General features: G+C 34.3%; 1 protein-coding gene across 5 annotated transcripts in view; it reads left to right on the top strand.

Moving 5' to 3' along the window:
- Window positions 1-5,525, top strand: part of LOC136031642 (mitochondrial tRNA-specific 2-thiouridylase 1-like) — a 165,159-nt gene extending 159,634 nt beyond the window's left edge. For all 5 annotated transcript variants that reach the window (XM_065711307.1, XM_065711290.1, XM_065711325.1 and 2 more), the window contains one exon: window positions 4,553-5,525. The gene's annotated coding sequence lies outside the window, so the exon portion shown is untranslated. The remainder of the gene's footprint in view (window positions 1-4,552) is intronic.
- Window positions 5,526-12,888: the final 7,363 nt, after the last annotated feature.

Raw genomic sequence — 12,888 nt, 5'->3', positions numbered from 1 at the left:
TCTATAGGATATTTAAATAATTGTAAATTGACTGGTAGTGCCCCGCTTTTCCATGTTTCTGCTTAAGAATAAAAATGTTGGATTGTGATTGAAATGTTGACCAAAATTTTGATATTTAGTCCAAATTTTCGATTAACAGTAGCTTTCCAGAACAAATCATTAATAATGATTTATTTTTACTTTATAATTTAGAAAGAACGAATATTTTGCGTATCTTTTGTACGTAGCTGAAGCCATCGCGACTTCTTCAATAGGGCAGCCTACTCTGATGTTTAAATACGATATGTACATTGAAACATTATATCAAACAGTTCGTGGTAACGAACTGTAGTAAGGAGCGACCCGGCTCAACACTAACTGAGACTCTAAAAAATGGAATTTTGATACCAATAGTTCTATCAAAAGAAACTCTCCCTGCGTAAAATCCCTGGAAAGCTCCCCTCCCCCACCAATAAATTTATCTGTAGACACCCCCCTCAGGAAAATGTATGTATACTTCCCAGTAACAAATAGGCTATTTTATGTAAACAATGTGTGAGCTTCATAACTTGCAGCCCTTTCCCCGGGGGCTGTGGGTGGTTTTGTCATTCGTAAAGACATATTTATTGGACCTTTCAAATATGCTAAATAAAATCGACATCTCCGAACTTTGATCTTTGGGGAGAATGATTTGGGAAGGGCTTGTTTCCCTCCAATTTTTGGTCACTTAAAAAGACGCTATAGATTTTAATCTCCGTCCAATTGAGTTTTTTCTCGATCTTCTAGGCTGATATTGTCACCCCTGGGAAGAACAAAGAAAAAATATATATATTATGTAATAAATACATCAATGATCTACCTTCTGGCAGACTTTTTGGGGGTGTTTCCCTCCTTTTTTTGAAAACCAGGCAAATTTTCTCAGGCTCGTAGCTTTTGATGGGTAATACTAAACTTAACGAATATCACATGTTTACAATCAAACAGTTCGTGGTAACGAACTGTAGTAAGGAGCGACCCGGCTCAATAGTAAACGAAACTCTAAAAAACGGAATTTCGATACTAAAAGATATATCAAAAGAATCGGATTTTTATGCTGATTTTAAATATATAAATTTCATCAAATTTAGTCTTTGTCATCAAAAGTTACGAGCCTGAGAAAATTTGCCTTATTTTGGAAAATAGGGGGTAACACCCCCTAAAAGTCATAGGATCTTAACGAAAATTACACCATCGCATTCAGCGTATCAGAGAACCCTATAGAAAAAATTCCAAGGTCCAATCTACAAAAATGTGGAATTTCGTATTTTTTGCCAGAAGACAAATCACGGGTGCGTGTTTATTTGTTTTTTGTTGTTTTTTTTTGTTTTTTTCCCAGGGGTCATCGTATCGACCAAGTGGTCCTAGAGTGTTGCAAGAGGGCTCATTCTAACGGAAATGAAAAGTTCTAGTGCCCTTTTTAAGTGACCAAAAAAATTGGAGGGCACCTAGGCCCCCTCCCACGCTCATTTTTTCCCAAAGTCAACGGATCAAAATTTTGAGATAGCCATTTTGTTCCGCATAGTTGACAACCATAATAACTATGTCTTTGGGGATGACTTACCCCCCACAGTCCCTGGGGGAGGGGCTGCAAGTTACAAACTTTGACCAATGTTTACATACAGTAATGGTTACTGGGAAGTATACCGACGTTATCAGGGGGATTTTTTTGGTTTGGGTGTGGGGTTCAGGGGAGGGAGCTATATGGGAGGATCTTTCCTTGGAGGAGTATTTCATGGGGGAAGAGAAATTCAATGAAAAGGGCGCAGGACTTTCTAGCATTACTATAAAAAAAACAATGAAAATATAAACATGAAAAAGTTTTTTCAATTGAAAGTAAGGAGAAGCATTAAAACTTAAAACGAACAGAGATTATTACGCATATGAAGGGTTCTAAAAATACTTTAGCAGAAAGAGCGAGGTATTTAGGAGGAGATAAATACTTCGCTCTTTATGCTAAAAATTTTTTAAATAATTTCAACTATTTATTCTACGGCCTTTCTGATTCAGGGGTCATTCTTAATGAATTGGGATAAAACGTAACGTAAGTTACGTAAGTTATGTACGTTTGTTACGTAAGTTAATTCTTAAGTTACGTTTTTTTTTTACTAATAAAAACGTTCGTTAAAAATTAAAAGATCTAGTTGCCTTTTTGAGTAACCGAAAAATTGGAGGGCAACTAGACCTGCTTCCCCACCCCTTATTTCTCAAAATCGTCTGATCAAAACTAAGAGAAAGCCATTTAGCCAAAAAAAGAATTAATATGCAAATTTCATTTTAGTAATTTATGTACGGAGAGCCAAAATCAGACATGCATTAATTCAAAAACTTTCAGAAATTAAATAAAAAAAAACAAGTTTTTTTAAATGAAAGTAAGGAGCGACATTAAAACTTAAAACGAACAGAAATTACTCCGTATATGAAAGGGGCTTTTCCTCCTCGACACCCCGCTCCTTGCGCTAAAGTTTGATTCTTTCTCGCAACTCTACTTTTTAAAACAATAAAAAACTTAGCGTAAGGAGCGGGGTGTCGAGGAGGAAAAACCCCTTTCATATACGGAGTAATTTCTGTTCGTTTTAAGTTTTAATGTCGCTCCTTACTTTCATTTAAAAAAACTTGTTTTTTTTTATTTAATTAGCATTAAAAGCCGATCCTTTTTATATGTATCTTTTGCTATGAAAATTCTGGTTTTTCGACATTCAGTTACTATTGGGCCGAGTAGCTCCTTACTTACAGTGCGTTACCACGAATTGTTTGATTCTAGATATTGACGAAAGTAACAGCAAACGGGATGAACTTTAAAACGTCAGAGGCGTAAACTTGATCATTAATATGCCGAGTCAGACTATAACATAAATTAATTTATCTGATTATTATGAGGATTATTAGAATTCCTATCAATACAAGAAACAAGATAACTTAGAACCTTTCTTTATTGAAGCAAAATCTCGGCCAAATAGTATTCACTTTAACAAATAAAGCTGCTTTTGTATCCTCTATTGACAAGAAAACTCACCACAGAAAAGGTAAATGTAGGGGCGCCAATTGACGACAAACAGGGAGAGATAATCTTCCAGATCTTTGGCAATTTTATCTATGACCCCCACTTCCCACCTCCTTAGTTCATATTTAAATACTTTCTCCACTTTCTTTACATTTTTTTTGTTTCCACATGATTTATCACTCAGATAATCCTTGTAAAAGCCCCCTCTCCTCTCTATTAAACATAAAGATTTTTTACTAATATTCCTAGCTGTAGTCCTGACTTTCTTCCCTAAGACACAATCAGCAACTTCACATAGTGGTTTTTTGAAAATTCTTCCAACAATCTTAAACATTGCCAAATCTTAAACTGCCTAGTTTAGTATTCAACAGTTCCTGGAAGGTTTCTCTGAAATTCTCATCCTGGAGTCTAAAAACATCATAAATTCCAGGGAGGTAGTTACCCTTCCAAATTATCAGCTTTAAATTAACCCTAAACACCACTAGATAGTGATCTTCACTTTTAACATCAATAACAGCCCTCCTATATATCTTAGTATCTTGTTTTAATCCTGTCAGTCTTCGGTTTTCTATAACATAATAAGGTTTGCTGTGTTACCATCATGTGAATACCAAGCTAACTAATTGACCATTTTATGACAAAAAACAGTATTGGTTATAATTAGATTGTTATACCTACAAAATTGCAACAGTCAGTAGCTATTAACTGTTTTATTTTCCAACATCTAATTTACCAAGGCTAGGATACTATCTATTCCTATTTCTACCGACCTGAGCGTTCAAATTTCCTAGCAAAAAACCATGAACCTACCTGGGACAGTGTCTATTTCCTCCTGTACTGTAAGCGAAATTCATCTGAGTCTCTAGTATCTCCGTCAGTTGGCTCCTAATTGATACTCTGAACTTTTTTAACCATAAAATGAGCTATTAGTATTCTATTATTGATACCTTCACAGCCTAAACAAGACTTAGCAGCTTCCTTATTCAATAGAGCCCTACTCACTGTCTACGTGCCCCCTCCTTCCTGCCTGAGTAAATAAGTTCTATGTCACCTAATTCACGCTTCCTCCTTTGGGATATGAGTTTCTGAAACTCCCAATAAATCCAATTCGAATCGTCTAAATTTATCAGTCAAAACGTCGATATGATAGTCATTTTTAACGTCGTAACATTCCAAGTTCCATTTTTAAATCTAGCACCACAAGGGTAGCTTAAATAAATCCACATACAAAAAAGAAGATAAGAAAACTTATTTACTTACCAAACTTACCTAAGGTTTATTTCAATCTTGGTAATATAACATGTCAATTAGCCGCTGAAGATAAACGAATTATCTATTGCATGACTATCTAAAATGACTATTAAGCCAAGAAAAAGGGAGACCTGAATTTTCTTTTGCTGGTCAAGTTAAGCCTTTCTACTAGTGATTAAAGGAGATAATGTTAAATTCTTAAAAAGACGGCATTAATGTTGTATATTTATTGTACTTTGTTCGTTTTTAATTGTTGTGGTAAATCTTACTTATCTTTTCAAGAACGTAACAACATTGGCGGCAGTGGCCTCATATTTCGAAAACTCATCGCTCGAGAGTCTTGACCTCTCCAATTGCAAGTTTTACGTAAAGCTTCAACGACCCGAAAAAGGGAATCCAAGAATAGTGTCAAAACCACAAAACGGAAACAACCCCAAAAATAGTGCATCATATACAGACAAATACAATGCCACTTGCCAAAAAGTGAAACAGATCTGCGAGTCAAAGAAAAATTGGAAATATCTCTCAAGATTATCCCTTGAATCAACTGAAGTGTTTCTGGTAGCAAGTGATGAAAAGAAAATTCTTATAAAAGGACCAGACATGCCTGTTTTTCTTTGTTATTTTACAAATCTGAAGGAGCTGAATTTAAGTGGGTTTAAATTTCACAAAACGGATGCACTGGCTCAGGTACTTGCCCACAAAATGATTTCGCTTAATGACCAAGCATCAAAAAAGTTTTTTATTGAAATTTCAAAACACTTCGGGAGCTCTTTAGAAACGCTGTATATAAGCAACTGGAATTTTACATGGGCCTGTCCTGAAGTGACTCACAGTGCTATCATAAAAAGTTTGAAACAGTGCCGAAAACTGAAATCAATTTTTGCCAATTCTGTAGTATCTGAGACTGTTCCAAAATTCTCACCGATAACTTCCTTCATAGCAGGAATACCCAAACTAATCAAACTATCATTGGAATGGTGTCAACTAACAAACACTGACGCAATAGTAGTTGCTTCAAAGCTGATTAAATATTGGAAAGGCGATTTACTTCATATTCAAACGAGATTTGTTAATGACAATTTTGTTGATACTTTTCTTCGGCTTTTGAAGCTTACGGGTAGATTCCGCGTGGAAAGTTTAATGCAAGGTCAAATCAAGATCACCCAAAAACACTTTTGTATCAGCTACTACAAGACTAATAATAAATAAATTATTTTGTAAAACTAACCGTTTATTGATTAGACAAAACTTAACTAAAATAACACCTTTTTGGCTTTCAAAGCTTCCGGGTAGATTCACGTAGATATTGCCAAATCACAGTAGTGCGAGGCAGTGTAACAGTCAGGTAACAGAAATAATAATAACAATTTATTTATGCCCTCTTTACATACAAAAGATGTACACAGAGGAGTATGAAAAGAAAACTGAAAAATATAAAATTACACTTCTAATGAAAATAAGTAGATCATAGTTGTTTTCTTCTTTTTTTGCACATAACTCAAAAAATAATTCACAAAACATGACCCATAAATAGTAACGTAACTCATAAACATAACTCATAAAACAGCACCCATAAACATAGCGCATAGAAATCTGTTTTATTACAGAAATGATGATAAAACTATTTTTCCATTAAATGAGACAATTAAGAGGAACATTTATGCTATTTTCTCTAGATCTTCTGAGAAATCGGTCGTATTATTGATCCGTTTTAACAGTAATTAAATAAAAAAAAACTAATGTTTTTAGCTGAAAGTAAGGAGCGACATTAAAACTTAAAACGAACAGAAATTACTCCGTATACAAAATGGGTTGTCCCCTCCGCAATCCCTCGCTCTTTACTCTAAAGCTTTTAATTGTTTTAAAAAGTAGAATTGTGGCAAAGAGTCAAACTTTAGCGTAAAGAGCGAGGGATTGCGGAGGGGACAACCCATTTTATATACGGAGTAATTTCTGTTCGTTTTAAGTTTTAATGTCGCTCCTTACTTTCAGCTAAAAAAATTAGTTTTTTTTATTTAATTTCTGAACGTTTTTGAATTAATGCATGTTTGGTTTTGGCTCTCCGCACATAAATTATTAAAATGAAATTTGTATATTAATTCTTTTTTTGGCTAAATGGCTTTCTCTAAGTTTTGATCAGACAATTTTGAGAAATAAGGGGTGGAGAAGGAGGCCTAGTTGCCCTCCAATTTTTCGGTTGCTTAAAAAGGCAACTAGAACTTTTAATTTTTAACGAACGTTTTTATTAGTAAAAAATATACGTAACTTATAAATTAGCAACTTACGTAACAAACTTTCATAATCTTATATTTTTATTATGTATACAAGGGGGTTTGTATCCTCGTTAATACCTCGCTCTTTACACTAAATCTTAAGTTTTGTACCAATTCTTTAAGAATGACCCCTGAATCAGAAAGGCCGTAGAATAAATAGTTGAAATTACTAAAAATACTTTAGCATAAAGAGCGAGGTATTTATCTCCTCCTAAATACCTCGCTCTTTATGCTAAAGTATTTTTAGAACCCCTCATATGCGTAATAATCTCTGTTCGTTTTAAGTTTCAATGCTACTCCTTCCTTTCATTTGAAAAAACGTTTTCACGTTTATTTTTCATTGTTTTCTTATAGTAATGCTAGAAAATCATGCGCCCTTTTCCTTGAATTTTTCTTCCCCCATGACAGATTCCTCCAATGAAAGATCCTCCAACATATCCCCCTCCACTCAGCCCCACCCCCGAAACAAAATATAATCCCCCTGAAAACGTCTGTACACTTCCCAATAACCATTACTATATGTAAACACTGGTCAAAGTTTGTAACTTGCAGCCCCTCCCCCAGGGATTGTGGGGGAGTAAATCATCCCCAAATACATAGTTATTATGGTTTTCGACTATGTTGAACAAAATGGCTATCTCAAAATTTTGATCCTTTGACTTTGGGAAAAAAATGAGCGTGGGAGGGGGCCTAGATGCCTTCCAATTTTTTTGGTCACTTAAAAAGGGCACTAGAACTTTTCATTTCCGTTAGAATGAGCCCTCTTGCGACATTCTAGGACCACTTGGTCGATACGATGACCCCTGGGAAAAAGAAAAAAAAACAAAAACAAAAAAACAAACAAATAAACACGCACCCGTGATTTGTCTTCTGGCAAAAAATACTAAATTCCACATTTTTGTAGATGGGAGCTTGAAACTTCTACAGTAGGGTTCTCTGATACGCTGAATCTGAAGGTGTGATTTTTGTTAAGATTCTATGACTTTTAGGGGATGTTTCCCCCTATTTTCTTAAATAAGGCAAATTTTCTCAGGCTCGTAACTTTTGATGGGTAAGACTAAACTTGATGAAACTTATACATTTAAAATCAGCATTAAAATGCGATTCTTTTGATGTAGCTATTGATATCAAAATTCAATTTTTTAGAGTTTTGGTTACTATTGAGCCGGGTCGCTCCTTACTACAGTTCGTTACCACGAACTGTTTGATATCAAATATTCCAAATTTTCGTATAATATACCTATTTTTAACCAAAGTGGAATTCCAAGAAAATATTTACGAAACCGGAAAAAGTAAACATGGATACGCTTTTTATCACTTTTACTCAAAAACTTCAGAAATGGAACAATGAAAAATACACGAGATGCAAACATTGAATTATAAATTATAGCAAGTGTTTGTTTATGAAAACGACCTTTCACTCTGACTTGCAGGCCATATATTTTTCCTAAGTTTTTCCAACACAGATGATAACACCAACTCCCGCATAGCTTTAATTGACGGACCGAAAGGCATCCTAAGGTAGTTAGTGGAATCTTTATTAATAATATTAAGTGATCCCACCCTAATTGAATGATGCTGGATACCACTTTTACTATTCACCACTAGGAATTCTGTTTTAGAAGGTTCAATCTCTAATCCTATCTTTCGTTGATGTGAGTGTAATATATTAACTGCATTCTGCATTGATATTAAATTATCCGAGAACAACAAAATATCATCAGCATACGGTAAATGGCTAATGTCAATACCTTTAATCACATACGTGAGTAGGAACCGTATGGCTGCTTTAATTGCGATATTAAATATAAAGAGGCTAAGAACTAACCCTTGTTTAACTCCACAGCGTAAATAAATTCGGTCTGAGAGTCACCCTCCCGAAAAAACTCTCACAGATGAATTACCATACCGGCCTGCCAAACACTGGCCTATAAATGGATTCACCCCACTCCGCAACAGTGACAAAAAAGCGTGGTTATGCAACATACTATCAAACGCTTTTGAAATTTCAACTCCACACACAAATAATTGTTTTTTTAATCTTATGGTAGTGCTCCGATATTTCTAGAATTATTGCGTGTACATTTTATACCCCTACACTGCTTCGAAAATCCAATTGTTGATCCCATTGATAAATATGGAAGTAAAATTTTTTCAAATAATTTACTAATAACAGAACAAAGTGTTATAGGTCTATATGATGAACAATATGAAGGATCTTTGCCCTTCTTGCGTATACAAGCTACTTTACCTTCACCCATCAAAGAAGGGACGTAATGATGGGTCACTATTATTTGACATAATAGCGTAAGATGCTCTAGTAATTTTGTAGTACCATACATTAGGTGCTCTGGTAACAAACCATCTGGACTTGGGGCCTTCCCACATTTTAGTGATCCAATTTGAGTCAAAATCAAAGATGGAGTAAAACAAACTAGGTTTTAGATGGTTTCAGCTGAGAAAAATGCTTATACAGCAATTCACGATAACTCAATTCTGTTGATGTAGAATGGATGAAAAGACTGAGGTAAAGTATACATACCATTGATCTAGCGGGATTTGGTCTGATAAATCAGCTGATGACTGTTTTAATTTATTAACCTCATTATAAAGTAACTTTGGATTATTCCTGATCTTGGTTAATATATCTTTTACTTGTTGTTTCTTCCAAGTTGCCACTAACTTTATCTAATTCTTTTTTGTTGATTTAATAATCTAGAAAAAGGGGCCATTTCTCGGTTGGTCTAATTGATCCCAAATACCATAACATGGCCGATGTTTCTGTTTTGCTTCATGCAACCCTGGAATAGCAGACTATCCCTTTTTTGTGTATTTCTATGCACTCTAATAAGGGGAACCGCAACGGAAGCCGCAACTTTCATTGCATGAACTATTTCAGCCTAATAAATATCTAATTCCAACGAATGAAATTTTTGAGACTCTGACAGGAGGTGAAAAGGAATTCTAATTCTACTGAGAATAAACATCATCTAATACGCACTGATATAAGTTTACGTCTATTTAATCCCAAACCTGCTTCTGAAACCATTTTGGACTACAAGGCCTATGGCAAAAAATATTTAAAACAACATACACTTCAAGGTGAGAATGATCACTAATCAAAATTTCCTCTGACACTTTCAAAAGAGACTTTTTTAAACATTCACGATCTAAAATTATAAAGTCAAAATTTGCCACGCTACCTGAATTATAAATAAAAGTAAAATTTTGCTATTCGCTGCCACTGATAGATCTTTTGGAAGTGATGATAATAATATCTGGGACCACGGTAAACTAGGAATAGTGAGGTCAGTGTTATAATCACCACAAAGTAAAATGGCTTTGCCAGACGCTCGTATTTTATGAGAAATTTTTGAGACACTTAAACAGGCTTTGGCAAAACGTTTGTTAGATTGTTCGTTCCTGTAATTAGTAGGTATATAAACTGGAAGAATAACTGTATGGCCTAGATTAACTGCAACAAAAGTATCATTGGTTTTAAGTAAAACACACTTAAGACTCTTTTTTACTCCAATCATAATGCCACCAGAGGGGTGACCACCTGTGATTTTTGCGGAACGGAAGAAGAACTCGTTGTCACAAAAAACTTCCAACTGGTTACTTTTAACGCCACTTAACTGGTGCTCAACTACAAACACTATTTTGAATGAAATGTGACCCATTTCTTGTTCTTAAATTAGATCAAAACAATTTTGCTTATTTTTTATAAAAGCCATGTTTCTTGTGACTTGCCAATGCTATTCAGATAAAACACGAGGAAAAAAGAAAATCCAAAATAGAATTCGAATGGAAGTTTGGGCTAATCATCATTTTTTGTACCCTAAGTAATCAAGCATTTATGTCTTCTGGTATTTAAAATTATTTTAAAGACAATTTTATCAAACCATTATTGTATTTTATCGTTTTTGTAGCTCACCTGCTGTGCAAACGCACTGGTACTTGTAGATAACCAGGAATAGCAGGTCTGCCAATATCCTTGTCACAAGGCTATTGGGTATGACTGGTCCTCAATGAAAAAGAAAAAGAAGTCTATATTTGAATTTTATGATTAAGTTATATTCAATAATTCTCAGCAATCTCAATATAATGTAATACAATTCTCAGTAAATTTTCGCCTCCGAAAGTAAGGCACTTGAATTAAACAGAAAAAAGTCTACACAACAATGATGTATTCTTTACATACATTTTTGAGGGAACTTAGGTAAATATTTATGGCACTGTACTTGAAGGACTTCAAAAACGATTGAAGCCATAATGATCTGCAATCATTTTACGATGACTTTGAATTGTTGTAAAGAAAAATCCAGTTCAGATTGAACAGCAAGCTTTTGTGGTTATATTTGCAGTTTATGTTTAAAATCCTATAGTCAAAAATGCATAAAAACAACAGACGATGTGAAATTCAAAGTATTATGCGCCAAGTTAAAGTCTACGTCTCGAAGTTTTTAACTACGTTTGATAGACAAAAAAAAACATTGCAGAATGAAATCTAATATCATGAATTCCGTTATTTTTCAGCTGGTAAGTTACTCTTTTAAAACGCTTTAGACCAATCTCAAAATCGAACTAAGTTCCTTAGTTTTTCAAACTGAATGTTCATTTACACATTGCGGATATCCATGCAGAAATCCGTCCGTATCTTTTTGAACAATGACCCAGAAAAAGCTACGTTTCAAGGCAGAATTTTCAAATAAATGCATCAGCGTAACCTAAGTTTTGAAGCTGAGAACAAGTTTACCCTAAAAATTGATTAAAATTAGCTGCAGTGCCTGTATCTATCATCAAAACACCGAGAAGGATATAATGTTCTTAACCTCTTCTGAAAGCTGTTCAGCAAAAGAGAGCCCAGGATACAATTTTTCAGGGTTTTCTTATAGTCTGGGTGAGTAGTATCATGGAAGCCGGGGTAACCTTACATCAATGTTATAAGATCATAAAGTTTCTGATGATCTATTTGTTATGGTTTTATTCATTTAAAAACCTTGCCAAGAATCTGTCCCGATTTGAATAAATTGCCGCGGAAAGCAACAGAGTTTTTGAAGCACAAAAATGGACGGAGTCTCCGAACGGATTGCTCAATCCGAATTTTCCGCAATTTGTAAATACACCATGAGAGTAACGAATTTCGATCATTTATCGGATTTTCTTGAAAATATCGGTGGTTTTTGCAAAAATGATATTTTTTAAGCTTATTCTTTCATTTATTTTGCCACACTTTTTATGGTTTGTTAATTGCTTTTTCTGCAACTCTTTCTTTTTTCAAAGTCTTGTTACTTAGGAAAAAGAAAAAAATTCAGTCAAAATTTTTAGCACATTTATTTCACTTCTTTTTTGGAGCTGGATAAAAGAAATAATTAGAAAAGTGAAAATAAGAAGTAATCAGCATTGTATTATACATAGCGGCAGTTCTACATTTATGGGTTAGCGTATGAATCCGAAACGTAAGGAATAGGAGGATATCAGCTTTTATGAGGCATTTCAATGAAAAATAAAAAAATGAGAGTTTTAATCAAATATTTGAAATATAAAATAAAACAATTAAATCCTTGGAATCCCGGAGCAGATCCCCTCTACTAAATTCCATAACCAAACGACAACCGATTTGACCTCTCTAATCATAGTACGAGTATAATTATAAAAAGCGCTAAGTCTTATTTTCTTTTGAAATGATTTCTTTTTCATTCAGGAAATTATGTTCATTATACGCAGGTGTGGATGTTGTATTCATTTCCATTTTTGAAGTTTTAAAACAAGAGAATCTAAGCTTGAACTGGTTGACTTTAGGAAGTAAAATCACCTTAAATATCAGGAGAAACATTTAAGCTGAGATAATGTAGTGAAACAGGAAGCATAGAACATTTTATGAACACATAATGAAGTGCAATTGACCCCCATTTTTCTCGTTTTCCTTATGTTAAAAACAAGCATGGATTAACTAAAAAAGACATCTACTTAAAGTAAAGAGCAAATTTGACACTTCAAGAGAGTGACAGTTATAAAGCTACTTCATTAATTATAGTTTTCCAAATTATTGGGAGGGACTGCCCCCCCCCCCTTAATGACACCACTGGGCACAATGTATTATTTATTTTTTCATTTTATATATTTTTTTGGTACGTTTTAGACCAGGGCACTTCGTATAGAAGGAATTGTAGTAGAAACTGCAAGAAGAGCTCATTCGATTGGAAATTGACTGCGCTAGTGCCCTTTTTTAATAATCAAAAGTGATTAGAGGGCAAATAGCACCCCTCCCACGTCCATCAGTTACCCAAACACATCCAATAGAAATGTTGAGATAGCCATTTTGTTCAGCGTAGTGCA

Source organism: Artemia franciscana, chromosome 1 (genome assembly GCF_032884065.1).
Source record: "Artemia franciscana chromosome 1, ASM3288406v1, whole genome shotgun sequence".
In the NCBI taxonomy this organism is placed as follows: domain Eukaryota; kingdom Metazoa; phylum Arthropoda; class Branchiopoda; order Anostraca; family Artemiidae; genus Artemia; species Artemia franciscana.
Note: the sequence above shows the minus strand (reverse complement) of the source record. Positions and strands in the feature narration are given on the sequence as shown.